Genomic DNA, 14,345 nt, shown 5'->3' on the forward strand with positions numbered 1-14,345 from the left:
GGTGAAACCGGCAGGTCTTGGTAACGGATAGGATGTGTGGGGTGAACGAGAGGGACGAGTCAAGGATGACACCGAGATTGTGGGCCTGCGGGATGGGAAGGATGGTCGTGCCATCCACGGTGACGGAGAAGTCTGGGAGCGGACCGGGCTTGGGAGGGAAGATGAGGAGCTCAGTCTTGCTCATGTTGAGTTTTAGGTGGCGGGCCGACATCCAGGTGGAGACGTCCCGGAGGCAGGAGGAGATGCGAGCCTGAAGGGAGGGGGAGAGGACAGGGGCGGAGATGTAGATCTGCGTGTCATCTGCGTAGAGATGGTAGTCAAAGCCGTGAGAGCGGATGAGTTCACCGAGGGAGTGAGTGTAAATGGAGAACAGAAGAGGGCCAAGAACTGACCCTTGAGGAACTCCAACAGTTAAAGGATGGGAGGGGGAGGAGGCTCCAGCGTAGGAGACCGAGAATGATCGGCCAGAGAGGTAAGAGGAGAACCAGGAGAGGACAGAGTCCGTGAAGCCAAGGTGAGATAAGGTACGGAGGAGGAGGGGATGGTCGACAGTGTCAAAGGCAGCAGAGAGGTCAAGGAGGATCAGAATGGAGTAGGAGCCATTGGATTTGGCAAGAAGGAGGTCATGGGTGACCTTAGAGAGAGCAGTCTCGGTAGAGTGGAGGGGACGGAAGCCAGATTGGAGGGGGTCTAGGAGAGAATGGGAGTTAAGGAATTCTAGGCATCGATTGTAGACGACTCGTTCTAAGATTTTGGAAAGGAAGGGTAGTAGGGAGATAGGACGATAACTGGAGGGGGAAGTGGGGTCAAGAGCGGGTTTTTTTAGGATGGGGGAGACGTGGGCGTGTTTGAAGGCAGAGGGGAAGGAGCCCTTGGAGATTGAGTGGTTAAAAATAGAAGTTAAGGAAGGGAGGAGGGCAGGGGCGATGGTTTTAAGAAGGTGAGAGGGAATGGGGTCCGAGGCGCAGGTGGAGGGGGTGGCACTTGCGAGGAGGGAGGAGATCTCCTCTGAGGATACTGCAGGGAAGGATTAATCAATACACTAGCGGATTTGTGATTTTAAAACTTTTTTTGCAGACGACTGTGTTTTTCTGCACTCTCCGTTCAGTGCATCTGGGTCCTGGGAGTGACGAGATCCTGCGGAAGCAGGAAGGGAAGAGACTTGCTAGAAGGGTGGAGGGATGGCCCAAGTCGGCGGACCTCTTGAATGTCCTCGGAGCCTGAGAAGTTGCAGGAGAAGAAAAATCAAGGAGACGCAATTAAGATAAAAGTCGAATGACTACAGAACTCTCCCCACCTTCCAAGTCTTATTGAAGACTCATCTCCTCCAAGAGGCCTTCCCTGACTAAGCCCTCGTTTCCTTTTCTCCCACTCCCTTCCACATCACCCCGACTTTCTCCCTTTTTTTCACTCCTCCCCCTGCCAGCTCCACACCACTTATGTCCATATCCATCATTTATTTATATCAACGTCTGTCTCCCCCTCTGGATTGTGAGCTCGTTGTGGGCAGGGAATGTGTCTGTTATACGGTGGTATTGTACTCTCCCAAGCACTTAGTACAGTGCTCTACACCCAGTGAACCGCTCAATAAATACAGTTGATTGAACGTCTCGGAGTTGCACTAGCCAACACAAACCTGGAGACCATTTCATTCATTCATTCATTCAATAGTATTTATTGAACACTTACTATGTGCAGAGCACTGTACTAAGCGCTTGGAATGTACAAATCGGTAACCATTTGAGCACTCTCTGTGTTTGTATCCACCCCAGCGCTTAGTACAGAGCCTGGCAGAAAATAAGCCCTCAACAAGCCCCGTAAAAAAACCAAAACAATGGATTTCCCCCAAACCAAAGAAAAGTGGGGAGAAAAAGTGCAAATTTTTTACATATTAAGAGATGATATTAAAGATCACAGGAGCACTACACCCAATTCTCTTGCCATCTTGCATTTCATCCTGCCTTCATGACATCTTTGCTTGGCCATCCTCATCACCTCAAACTTAATATGGCTCAAACTGAATTGCTTATCTTCCCACCCAAACCCCGTCCTCCCGCTCCCTTTCCTGTCACTGTTGACGCCACCACCATCCTTCCTGTCTCACAAGCCCGTAACCTTGGCAGTCTCCTTGACTCCTCTCCCTTGTTCCACCCATATATTCAAGCCATCGCTAAATCCCGTCAGGTCTGCCTTCACAACATCGCCAAAATCTGCCCCTTCCTCTCCATCCAAACCTCTACCACACTAACCAGCACTTATCCTATCCCTCCTTGATTACGGTATCAGCCTCCTTGCTGACCTCCCTGCCTCCTGTCTCTCCCCGCTCCAGTCCATACTCCATTTTGCTGCCCGAATCATTTTCCTTCAAAAACGTTCAGACCGTGTTTCCCCTCTCCTCAAGAACCTCCAGTGGTGGCCCATCCGCTGCCGCATCAAACAAAAACCCCTCACCCTTGGCACTGAATCCCCTCGCCCCCTCCTACCTCACCTCACTACTCTCCTACAACAACCCAGCCAATGCACTTCATTCACTCTAAACGCTAACCTTCTCACTGTACCACCATCTCGTCTATCTCGCCACCGACCTCTCGCCCACATCCCACCTCTGGCCTGGAACGTCTTCCCTCCTCCTGTCGGACAGATAATTGCTCCCCCCCACTTCAGAACCTTATTAAAGACGCATCTCCTCCGAGAAGCCTTCCCTGACTCAGCCCTCCTCTCCTCTTTTCCCCCTCCCTTCTGCGCCGCTCTGACTTGCTCCTTCCTTCATCCTCCCTCCCATCTCCACGGCCTATATGTATATCTCTGTGTACATCTGTAATTTATGTATTTATTTACCTCTTCATTTATTTATATTAATCCCCCTCTAGACTGGGAGCTTGCTGTGGGCAGGAATGTGTCTGTCGTTATATCGTACTCTCCCACGGAGTCGGCGCTCAATAAGTACGATCGAATGAATGAATGAATTCCATGATTCGGTGAACCACCGCGGGGCTGGCCTGCCTACGCCATTCAGTATTTGCATCAGGGAGGTGACAGGAGAGGTTGGCTACACTCCCTCTCAACCGCAGTCATTCTCATCGGAGGAAAGAAAACACTCTCTTAAATCACGCGTTCCCCTCGCTAATCGATTGTAATATTTACATGCCTGAGAGTGCAAAGACAGAAGCTGATTTATTGCAGTTTTTTTTTTACTAACCAGAGGCATCAACATTTAATTACACCTTATTATTAATACGAACCGTGGTCCTAGCAAGAGGAATTCAAATTCACCTCACAGAGCCCCGGAACAGGTGTAGCCCCAACATTGCCAAAATGAATATTTAGAATGATGGCCAACTGTACACAGGGTAAGAGACCAACATCGCAGCTAACCCCCTCCTACTTCACTGATTCATTCAATCGTATTTACTGAGCGCTTACTGTGCGCAGAGCACTGTACTAAGCACTTGGGAGACTACGATACAACGATAAATGGACACAATCCCTGCCCACAACACATTTACCGTCTAGAAGATCTTCTATCTGCGACCCAACCTGCACGCTTCGCTCCTGTAACGCCGACTTACTCACCGTACCTCGATCTCGTCTTTCTCGCTGCCGACGCCTAGCCCACGTCCTCTCTCTGACTTCACTTTCCGACAGGCCACCATTTCCCCTATCTTCAAAGCCCTACTCGAGTCGCACCACCTCCATGAGATCTTCCCCAAGACCTTAGAAATAAGTCCCTTATTTGCCCTCCTTTCTGCATCGACAGTGCCCTCGGATCTGTAAACCTTAAGGCCTTTGCTTTTCTCCCCACCCCGAGAGCACTTATGTATATATTCGCCTGTAATCGATTTTAATGACCATCTCCCCCTCTAGTTCGTAAACTCCTTTCTGGCAGGGATAATGTCTACCAACTCTGTGGCACTGCACTGTTCCAACTGCTTCGTACGGTGCTCTGAACACAGAAAGCAAGGCAGCGTGGCTTAGTGGCGAGAGCACGGGCTTGGGAGTCAGAGGACGTGGGTTCTAATGCCGCCTCTGCCACTTGTCGCTGTGTGACCTAGGGCAGGCCGCTTAACTTCTCTGCGCCTCAGTTACCTCATCTGGAAAACGGGGATCAAGACTGTGAACACGCACGGCAAATGTAAGCGGTTAACCAATACCATAATTATTATTATTAATAAATGCCAACGATTGACTGTTATAGCTCGATCTCATTGCTTTGATTTTCTCAGCGTTTAGCCCGACTTGCACTGCTCTCTAGGTGCACACCTTTCAGCTCTGCCGTGCCCTGACTCTGGATAAGAAGATGCACATCTGTCCAAACTACCCCTGGGCGCTGGTCTCCTGCTATAGCCAGCTGGGTCACCACGCGTGTTTATGGTCACATGGAGCAGTGGATAGAGCATGGGCCTGGGAGTCAGAAGGTCGTGGGTTCTAATTCCGCTCTGCCACTTGTCTGTTGGTTGACCTTGGGCAAGTCACTTCTTTGGGCCTCGTTACCTTCTCTGTAAAAAGGGGAATGAGACTGTGAGCCCCGTGTGGGACAGGGACTGTGTCCAACTTGATTTGCTTGTATCCACCTCAGTGCTTAGTACAGTGCCTGGCACATAGTAAGTGCTTAACAAATACCACAGTTATTATCACTGTTATTCCCTCGGGGGGGAGTTCAGCCAGGCAGATGGGGATGGTTCAGCCTAACCCGTTGCGTGGCAGGAAAAGTCTTTTTTTTTTTTTTTTTTTTACAAGGTATCTGTTATACACCACGTGCCAGGCACTGTTCTAAGCGCTGGCATAGATACAAGGTAATCAGGTTGGACTCAATCCCTGTGCCACATGGGGCTCATAATTTCAATCACCATTTTGCACATGAGGTAACTGAGGCACAGAGAAGTGGAGTGACTGGCCCAAGGTCACACAGCAGAGACATGGCACAGCCGGGATTAGAACCCAGGTCCTTCTGACTCCCAGGCCTGTGTTCCATCCACTGGAACCACCCTGCTTACCGGCAGGAGTCGGGGGGTGGGGGTGCGGGGGGGAGCAAACCTTCACCGGTAGCTCTTTCGGTGGTATAATCCGGGGGACCCATCGGATGAGCACGTCCCAATCTATGTGTACTTCATATGCGTGCATATGTAAAACCTCACCAGACTGCCAGCTGCTTGAGAGCAGGGATCATGTCTACTCATTCTCCTGTGCTCTCTCTGTTGGTGGTCGCCGTGAGGGTCGCGGCAGCGTCTTTGAGCGGGGCCGTTATTTTGAGTGACCTCCCATCCTGAGCTATGGCGAACCACTGTTATGCTTTTGTTTTGTTTTTACGGTATTTGTTGAGCGCTTACTTGGTGCCAGGCACTGTACTAAGCCCTAGGGTAGATACAAGCTAGTCAGGTTGAACCCAGTCCCTGTCCCACGTGGGGCTCACAGTCTTAATCCCCGTTTCCCTAATCAGGGAACTGAGGACCAGAGAAGTGAAGTGACTCACCCAAGGTCCCACAGCAGACGAGTGGCGGAGCTGGGATTAGAACCCAGGTCCTTCTGGCTTGTAGGTCCGGGCTGTATCCATTGCGCTCGGGTTTTCCTGTTTCTCTGGGGGACTCGGGGCTCCTCCACATCCTGTGGGGCCCCCTGTTGTGCAGGCAGCCCGAAACGTGGCATCCACTGTGCTCGAGTTTTCCTGTTTCTCTGGGGGTCCCCGGGGCTCCACACCCCGGTGCCTGGGGCCCAGGTGGTCCCTGTTTGCGGGGAAGCTCTTCCTTAGGATGGCATATATTGGAATCAGGGCTTCCTGTCTGTCTGTCGGGGGACCCGTCGGATGAGCGCCTTCCAAGTCTGCATTTCCAGGGTATCGGGGGCACTATCAGAAAACAAGTCGACTCAGAGGGGGGCACATCTCTCCGTGCGCATACACAGTCCCTTTAAGGGCCCTCGAAGGACCCAGAGGGAAAAAGAGGGCAATGGGGTGGGGGGCTGGGGGCAGGAGGAGGGCAGCACTTGGGACGGGGAATGGGAGGAGGATGGACTGGTCCCTGGCTCGTGCACGGCCGGGTGAGGAAGGCAGGGCCCCGTGACCGGCTGGAAGCTCCGTGAGCGGCCCAAATCAACGCTGAGGATTTCATCCCAACAACCTGACTCCTCTTCGAGGCTTTCAGCATCGGCTCACCGCGGCAACACTCCCACGTGCTCAAAACAGCGCTCTGCAACCGGTAGCTGCTCAACAGATATGAGGACGAGGATGAGGGTGGCCCCGATTAGACCGTAAGCCCGTCAAAGGGCAGGGACTGTATCTGTTGCCGACTGGTACATTCCAAGCGCTTAGTACAGTGCTCTGCACATAGTAAGCGCTCAATAAATACTATCGAATGAATATTTCCAAAAGTACAGTGCCTCACTCAGTAAATCGCAGACAGCTCCCACAGGGCTCTGCACCCAGATGCAGCGTGGCTTAGTGGTTAGAACCCGGGCCTGGGAGTCAGAAGGACCCTGCTCTAGTCCTAGCTCTGCCACATGTCTTCTGTGTGACCCTGGGCAAGTCACTTCACTTCTCTGGGCCTCAGTTACCTCATTTGGAAAATGGAGAGAAGAGTGTGAGCCCCACATGGGATAGGGACTGTGTCCAATTTGATTAGCTTGTATCTACCCCAGCACTTAGAACAGTGCTTGGCACATAGTAAGAGCTTCACAATCACCATAATCAATTAATTAAATTAATTAGATGTGTTCAGAAAACACCACCCACCGACCGATAGATTCCCGGCCGAGAACCCAAGGAGAGATGTCGTCCCCGGGTCGAAACTTTGGCCATCCGGCCCAGGATTCCGTCTCCGAGAGTGGCGACGGGATGTTAGAGGAACCGTGTAGCGACCGCGCTCCGCGACGTGCAGCAAATCGATTTTTGACATGCCGCTGCAACAGCAAATTTTATGTGACTAATCGCAGAATGTATTTGAGTGGGCGTCCTCTGTCAAAGCATTTTGAGTAATGGTCTGCTCTGAGTAAGTACTCCTGGATTTTGCTATAGGCAGTCTTGAATTCCGTGAACAATAAGGACTTTGTTGAATATTTTAGACACAATTTATTCTTTCTTTCAGGTCTTCCTGGATAAATCACCCCCTCTGTGTAGAGTTTACATTTTTCAGTACCTAGAATCCCTAGATGGAGACAGTGGTGCTTTATAAAATCTGACCCGTCCATTTAGAATTCCTAAAAACACCTTGAAAGCGGTTTCCTTAATTGAAACAACATTTCCATTTTCATGAGTTTGGGGTCCAGAAGCTACCTACTAGACCAGGGGATTTACTGAGGGAAAAGATGTTTGGTTTTTGGTTTTGTTTTTTCCCCTCTCGTACCGCGGTTGCGGGTCTTGTCCCCAGAGTTTCTGAGAGAATCTGCACCTCGAGATAGTCCTCCTCCAGGTCTGGAGCGGAGCTCACCTCAAGTGGAACGGTTCATGGTGAGCTGCCTGGCCTATGAGAAGGCCCTGCAGGGCAGCTGGGCGGGGGCGAGGTGACAGGATGGGCAAGAGGGGTGATGTTATGGGCTCACCGAACAAAAGCCGTGTCCTAGGAGTTGGCTGGCCGGCGTTCCTGGCACGGTTCTCCACGGGATGAAGGCAAGAGCTTGGGCCCTCATGGCAGCTGGATGAGAAGTCATCCAGTGAGCACTTCCATTTCACCTGAGTTGGAAAGAGGAGAAGTGATTGCGTTTGGCCTGCTACCTAGTGGCGGAGCCGGGAGGGAGGCCCGTCTGAGCCCACGGACAATAATAATGTTGGTATTTGTTAAGCGCTTACTATGTGCAGAGCACTGTTCTAAGCGCTGGGGTAGACACGGGAATCAGGTTGTCCCACGTGGGGCTCACAGTCTTAATCCCCATTTTACAGATGAGGGAACTGAGGCCCAGAGAAGTTAAGTGACTTGCCCACAGTCACACAGCTGACAAGTGGCAGAGCTGGGATTCAAACTCATGACCTCTGACTCCAAAGCCCATGTTCTTTCCACTGAGCCACGCTGCTTCTCGACAATGAACGACGGGGCCCCGATAGGGCACAAGATGCCTGTATTGAACAGGCCCCGACCCCACCCGCAGTCATAATTCCACGATCCCTCCCGCCTTCGCCACTCTCGGCCAGCACCGGAGAACTCGGGGGCTACCGCCGTCGGCCCCAAATGGCTCCCTGGGCCAGTGATCCCGGGATCCCGCCGAGCTCGGGGGCGGGGGAGCGGCCCCAGACTCCCGGTACAAGGATAAAAGTGGGGAGAAGGGACTGGTGCCAGACTCGTAAGGGTAGGTGAAACAATAAAAACACTAAAACAACGCAGAGGTCCCAGGACAAATAAACAAGATAAAAGCAAACCTACAGTAAGAAACCAAGGCCAGAGGAGCGGAGTCATGGGCTCGTCAGATCACAAGTACCACAGCCCCCGGGACCCTTCCAGTGTTCGGCTGCCGCTTATGTCCTTCTCATGTGCTGGAGCGAGGCGGGACCGCATTTAAAAGACCGCCCCCCCCCCCCCACCCAACACCTTATTTTCAGAAGCAACTTCCGTTCCATTGTGACTTAGTCTCACTGACCAAGCTAAACCGATGTATTTGCGCCGCTGCTTGCTTCTTCTTGTCCTGCTCCGGCTTGCCCCGTCGATAAATCATTTTAGTCCACCTCCCTTGATAAACGATGAACTCCTGGAGAGAAAGGAATGTGTACTTTCCTCGGTGCTAGTACAGGCCCTAGGACTTGGTAGATAGAGGGCCAGTAGGTGCCACTGGTTGATATGTATGGTGTATTGATTGAGAACACCAAGTTCCGTACGGTCTGGGACTGGGGAACACAGGTTTCTGTACAAATACAGTAATAATAATGATGATAATGAGAACACAAGGTTCCGTACAATCTGGGTCTGAGAACTCAAGGTTCTCTCCAGTTTGGATCTGGGAATTCAAGATTCTGTAGTCTGGGCCTGAGAGCACAAGGTTCTGTACAGGCTGGGGATCAGGAACACGAGGTCCTGTACAGCCTGGGACTGAGAACACAAGGTGCTGTACAAATATAATAATAAAAATAATAATGATCATGATAACACAAGATGCTGAACAGCCTGGGGCTGGGAGCACAAGGTTCTCTACAGCCCAGGGCCGGGAATACAAGTTTCTGTACGGTTTGGGGCCGAGAACGCGAGGTTCTGTAAGGTCTGGGAACACGAGGTTCTGAACAAATACAATTACAATAATAACACAAGTTTCTGAACTAATACCAGACTATTATCGGGACTAATACAATGGCTCTGTACAGCCCAGGACTGGGAGCACAAGGTTCGGTACAGTCTGGGTCTGAGAACACAAGCTTGCGTTCAGCCTGGAACCGCGAACCCAAGGTCCTGTTCAGACCGAGAGCACAAGTTTTGCACAGTCTGGGTCCGAGAACACGAAGTTCCGTACAGTCTGGGACCAGGAACACAAGGATCTGTGCGATCTGCTTCTGAGGACACAAGGTTCTGCACAGCCTGAGACGGAGAACACAAAGCCCTGTCTGGCTTGGGCCGGGGGGGGGCACAAGGTTCTGCGCAAATACCCTAAGAAATCGATCACGCATGGTTCTGTACAGTCTGAGATTGGAAGCAAAATATTTCTGATCTGCTTCTTCTCCCTCTATCATATTGTCTGTTTCACACACCACGGTTTGAGGTGGAAAACACGCTCGGAAGGCCTCACTCCTCAAGTGCCTTCATAGCACACTGCCCCCGCCCTATGGGGGCACTCAATAAATGCTACCGATGCCGCTATTACTGCTATTACTAGTATTGCTATTATTAGCCAGCACTTAGAACAGTGCTCGGCATAGAGTAAGCGCTTAACGAATACCGACATTATTATTATTATCATCCTTCCCCATCAGGCCTGACCGGGAGGTGAGGCTTTTGGCCTAATGGAGAGAGCCCGGGGCCTGGGGGTCAGAAGGACCTGGGTTCTGATCCCGGCTCTGCCACTGTCCGCTGTGTGATCTCGGGGAAGTCGCCTCACTTGTTTGTGCCTCGGTTTCCTCATCTGGAAAATGGGGATTAAGACTGCGAGCCCTATGTGAGACATGGACTGTGTTCAATCTGATTAGCTGGTGTCTACCCCTGAGTTTAGCAGAGTGCCAGTCACATAGTAAGGGCTTATAACAAATACCGTATTCATTCATTCATTCAATCATATTTATTGAGCGCTCACTATGTGCAGAGCACTGTACTAAGCGCTCGGAATATACAATTTGGCAACAGATAGAGACAATCCCTGCCCAGTGACGGGTTCACAGTCTAAAGCACAAAAAAGAATGTGTTTCTCTAGACCCGGAGTAAACCCTGGCCTTGGCCTTCTTGCATCCCTAGGGTCCGCCTCCCTCAGTCCCCCAAAATTCCCATCCGCCCATGCGCCAAGCCTGCAGCTGAACCAGACACCCCCAGAGTTTCAGTCCAGGGGGCCGCTGGGTCTATGGCGTTGGACTTAGCTTGGTGAAATTCACCCCACACAGCCACGAGCAGCAAATCCCAACCAGCAGCCTGCCTACGGACACATGACAGACCGCTTTTCAGTTGCGGCTTCTCGTGAGGAGTGGAATTCTGACTTTTCCTGATGTGACTGGCAATTATGAAATGTGAATTGTACGTATCACCAATGCCCGTTTATTATTTTCGGTTTCAAAATATTATTAAATGACATTGGGTCATTAGAATGTATCCATGGCTTAGGGGCAAGAGCACGGGAGTCAGAGGATGTGGGTTCTAATCCCCGCTCTGCCACTTGTCTGCTGTGTGACCATGGGCATGCCACTTCACTTCTCTGGGCCTCCGTTACCTCATCTGTAAAATGGGGATTAAGACTGTGAGCCCTACGCGGGACAATGTGTTTACCTTTTATCTATCTCAGCTCTTAGAACAATGCTTGGCACATAGTAAGCGCTTAACAAATACCATAAATATTATTATCGTGAAACACTAGTGGCCAAATAATACAATAACATTTCATAGGATGCTCCTTACATTCATCCATCATGTCTAATGACTACAGTTTATTCACTTATTTATTTATATGAGCTTGGCAATAAGAATTTTTTCGCCTGCTACCTCCAATCACTTTCATAACGCCGTCCATCTTGGTGTGTCTTCTTCAACTCCTCTTTCCACCGAAACCCTGCCCTCCCCATGACTTTTCCATCACTGTAGACAGCACCATCATCCTTCCTGTCTCACAAGCCCATAACCTGGGCCTTATCCTTGGCTCCTCTCTCTCATTCCACCCACATATTCGATCAATCCCTAAATCCCCTCAGTTCAACCTTCACTACATCGCTCTAATCCGCCCTTTCCTCTCCATCCAAACTGAGATCACGTTAATCCAAGGCCTTAACCTATTGTGCTTTGATTACCATATCAGCCTCCTTGCTGACCTCCCTGCCTCCTGTCTCTCCCCATCCCAGACCACACTTCACTCTGCCGCCCAGACCATTTTTCTACAGAAACGTTTAGTCCACGTTTCCCCACTCCTCAAGAACGTCCAGTCGTTGCCCATCCACTCCCACATCAAAGAGAAGCTCCTTACCGTCATCTTTAAAGCACTCAACCCCCCTGCCCCTTCCTACCTCACCTCTCTGATTTCCTCCTACAACCCAGCCCACAAACTTCTCTCCTCTAATGCTAACCTTCTCACTGGGCCTCCATCGCATCTATCTCGCCGCCGACCTCTCGCCCTCATCCTGCCTCTTCATATATGACAGATGATCCCTCTCCCCACCTTCAAAACCTATTAAAAGCATATCTCCTCCAGGAAGCCTTCCCTAAGCCCTCATTTCCTCTTCTCCCACTCCCTTCTGCATCACCCTGATTTTCTCCCTTTATTCACCCCCACCCCCACATCACTTATGTGCCTATCTGGAATGTATGTATTTATTTTTTATTAATGTCTCCCCCTCTTGACTGTAAGATTGTTGTTGGCAGGGAATGTGTCTGTTATGTTGTTATATCGTATTCTCCCAAGTGCTTAGTACAATGTTCCAAGTACTAGGGTAGATGCAAACCAATTGGGTGGGACACCGTCCCTGTTCCAGGTGGGGCTCACAGTCTTAATCCCATTTTTACAGATGAGGTAACTGAGGCCCCGAGAAGTTAAGTGACCTGCCCGAGGACACACAGCAGACAAGCAGCGGAGTTGGGATTAGAACCCAGGTCCTTCTGACTCCCAGGTCCGGGCTCTATCCACTAGGTCATGCTGCTTCCCATGACTGATCGATCGATTGACTGACAATCTTCTCCCGCTCCCTTCAGGGTCACTTGAATTTCCACCCTTTATTCACCCCTCCCTCAGCCCCACAGCACTTATGTACTTATCCATAGTTTATGTATATTAATGTCTGGGTCTCCCTCCCTCTAAACTGAAAACTTGCTGTGGGCAGGGAACATGTCTTCCACTTCTGTTATACCGTACTCTCCCAAGCGCTTAGTACAGTGCTGTGCACACAATAAGTGCTCAATAAATATGATTGATCGATTTGACTCTTCTCTGCTTTTACCTCCCACACTCAGTCTTATTATCCAGGATCCCAACCGACTCCTCCCCCTGCTTTCTTTCACTTGGACGCCTGGGATATCCGGCTACCGATCTTACCCTCATCAGTGATATTTAGTGAGTGCTTACCAGATGCAGAGCACTGTACTAAGCGCTTGGGAGAGTACACTGCAACCAAGTCGGTAGACGTGTTCCCCGCCCGCAACGAGCTGACGGTTATCACTCTGAATCACCTCACAGAAGGCAACGCTCACATTATGTGAAGAGACCCAAGACCCGAAGAGCAAGAGACCCAGGCCTTGGGGGCTCAGTCCCCAGCTCGCAGACTCCACGGACGAAAACATCTGTCCTGCACTCGGATGGCACATTTTCTCCCCCCGCTTCCCGTGAGCTCCATCCAGCGGGCAGGGCGATGCCGGTCACTTCCTCTTCCGCCCACACCGACCACCGCATAGACATAGGATGCTCTCCTCTGCTATACCCGCTGGGCACGACCATTCGGACGGAAAAATCGTCATCTCCGCCGCTGTGCACGTCCGGTTGCTATGGCGAGGGCAGAGGTCACCTCTCGGGTGGTCAACACCACTACCATCCCCGGGGGGGGGTGCCTCGGCAAGTTCCGGTCGGTGCCGCCAAGTCTGTTTCTGTATTTTCCCCCTCTGCTCTCTCCCCACAGTCCTAGGTTATCTTGGGGAGTCGGTTTCCCCTAGAAACCTCCCACCGGTCAGGAGGCTTAACGGTAACCCTTTCCTTTCCCAGTCGGCCCGTCTCTCAATTTTGCGGTGCTTTACTCTAGACTGGAAGCTTGCTGTGGGCAGGGAATGTGTCTTCCAACTTGGTTATGTTGTCCCTCTCCCAAGTGCCTAGTACAGTAGCCGGCACACAGTAATTGATGAATAAATACGATTGATCGGTTGATCGATTCGGAGATCTGCCTCTGCCTCTCCGTCCAGCGACCTTGTCCAAACCATCAGCCCCAGGTTAGACTAATAATAATGTTGGTATTTGTTAAGCGCTTACTATGTGCCAGGCACTGTTCTAAGCGCTGAGGTAGATACAGGGTCATCAGGTTGTCCCGCGTGAGGCTCACAGTTAATCCCCATTTTACAGATGAGGTCACTGAGGCACAGAGAAGTTAAGCGACTTGCCCACAGTCACACAGCTGACAAGTGGCAGAGCCGGGATTCAAACCCATGACCTCTGACTCCAAAGCCCGGGCTCTTTCCACTGAGCCACGCTGCAATGCCTTTCTAACCGGCCTCCCCTCCTTCCCCCTCGCTCTTCTTTAATCTATCCTACAATCTAGCCCCGAGCATCTTTTCAAAGCCCATCTTTCAAAGCCACATCTCCTCCAAGAGGCCTTCCCTAACTAAGCCCTCTTTTCCTTTTCTCCCTCTCCCTTCTGCGTCGCCCTGACTTGCTCCCTTTTCTCTTCCCCCTACCCAGCCCCGCAGCATTTATGTACTTAACCCTAATTAGAGAAGCAGTAGGGCTTAGTGGATAGAGCACAGGCCTGGGAGTCAGAAGGACCTGGGTTCCAATCCCAGCTCTGCCACGTCTGCTATGGGACCTTGGTCAAGTGACTTAACTTCTCTGGGCCTCAGTTGCCTCATCTGTAAAATGGGGACTAAGAGTGTGAGCACCATGTAGGACAGGGGGTTATCTTATACCTACCCTAATGCTTAGAACTCTGATTGGCACATAGTAAGCTCTTAACAAGTTCCATTATTATTATTAACAGTAGTAATAATAATAATAATAATTTCTTTGTATGAATGTCTGTCTGCCCCTCTAGACTGTAAGTTGTGGGCAGGGAATAT

The 14,345-nt window shown here is 50.9% G+C and overlaps 1 long non-coding RNA gene across 2 annotated transcripts in view; it reads right to left on the reverse strand.

The window, feature by feature from the left end:
- Positions 1–1,035: 1,035 nt before the first annotated feature.
- The window catches only part of LOC114813211, a 50,117-nt gene continuing 36,807 nt past the window's right edge, over positions 1,036–14,345 (reverse strand). Inside the window, exons 7-9 of one of the 2 annotated variants that reach the window (XR_003760874.2) lie at positions 8,560–8,667; positions 7,531–7,660; positions 1,036–1,220 (exon numbers count right to left, since the gene is read on the reverse strand). This is a non-coding gene — a long non-coding RNA (uncharacterized LOC114813211). Of the gene's footprint in view, positions 1,221–6,015; positions 6,196–7,530; positions 7,661–8,559; positions 8,668–14,345 lie in introns of those variants that run through there. The other variant, XR_003760876.2, reaches the window with a different exon arrangement.

The sequence above is a fragment of the Ornithorhynchus anatinus genome, chromosome 7 (genome assembly GCF_004115215.2).
Source record: "Ornithorhynchus anatinus isolate Pmale09 chromosome 7, mOrnAna1.pri.v4, whole genome shotgun sequence".
Classification (NCBI taxonomy): Eukaryota; Metazoa; Chordata; class Mammalia; order Monotremata; family Ornithorhynchidae; genus Ornithorhynchus; species Ornithorhynchus anatinus.